At 48.2% G+C, this 1,170-nt stretch overlaps 1 pseudogene; it reads left to right on the top strand.

The window, feature by feature from the left end:
• The first annotated feature begins 841 nt into the window (after nucleotides 1-841).
• LOC101582711 overlaps nucleotides 842-1,170 on the top strand; it is a 6,813-nt pseudogene continuing 6,484 nt past the window's right edge.

Here is a 1,170-nt window from a genome sequence, read left to right as displayed (position 1 = left end):
CTCTCTCTCTCTCTCTCTCTCTCTCTCTCTCTCTCTCTCTTTCCTTCTCTCTTTCTTTCTCTCTTTCATGCGTGTGTGTATTTTAGGGAAGGGTCTACAGGGTGTTCAGGGTCTCACTACTAGATGGGACTCAGTGATCCGCCTATTTACAGCCTCCCAAGAGCTGGGATTACAGGCACACACCACCATGCCCAGTCTCAGTCACTGTCTCAACATGTCCTGGGGGCTGGGCCAGCAGGGCAGGCTGGGGGATTGAACCCCTGGCCCCTGTGCCTGCTTGCAGGTGCTTTAATCCACTGAGCTATTTGGCCAGCCCTTTATCTTTTTATTTCTGATTTGATTTTTGTTTTGTGTTTTGTTTAGATAGGGTCTCACTATGTAGTTTTGGCTGCCTTTGTACTCACTTTGTGGCCTAGCCTGGTCTTGAACTCTGGGTGATCTTCCTACCCCCACCTCAGCCTTCTGAAAGATACCTATAATCTCTTCTCAAAAAAAGAAAAAAAGACGCTGGAATTAAATCCTAACTGCCACTTGCCACCTGATTACACCTTGCAGAGAATTTGCCCTCTGAAAGCCTTAATAGAGGAAGTAAGAAATGTGTAGGGGCAGGGGACAGATTGTTGGTAAGACACTTGCCTCACGTGTGCAAGTCCCTGGATTTGATCCCCATCGCCACCAAAAAATAAGTGTGAAAAATTTTGGAACCTAATGTGAACCTAATGCTTGCTAAGGAGATAGGAGTTGGTGGCATGGTGCAGGACTCAGGAATGGACAGCTTGGGCACAGTGGCTCATCTTCTTCTCCAAGACTGGTGTCCGGGGACTGATTTTCAGGGTCCACCATGGAGCCAGAGAAGATTCTGGAGGGACAGACGCACGTTGCAGAGAATCCTCACTCTGAGTACAGCTTGACGGACAAGGTTGAGCAGATAGTAGGTGGATCTGCAGTCTTTGCCAACTTGTGCCTACCTGGATCAGACAGTTGTGCCTATCTTGTTACAGGGACTTGCCGTCCTCGCAAAGGAAAGACTACCAAATCCCATTGAATTTCTAGTATCTTATCTCTTAAAAAACAAGGCACAGGGGCTGGTGAGATGGCTCAGTGGTCTAAAGCACCTACTTAGAACAAGCTTAGCAAAGCACAGGGACCGCGGTTCAATCCCCCAGCACC

The sequence above is a fragment of the Octodon degus genome, unplaced genomic scaffold (assembly GCF_000260255.1).
Source record: "Octodon degus isolate 3935 unplaced genomic scaffold, OctDeg1.0 scaffold00418, whole genome shotgun sequence".
NCBI classification, from domain to species: domain Eukaryota; kingdom Metazoa; phylum Chordata; class Mammalia; order Rodentia; family Octodontidae; genus Octodon; species Octodon degus.
Note: the sequence above shows the minus strand (reverse complement) of the source record. Positions and strands in the feature narration are given on the sequence as shown.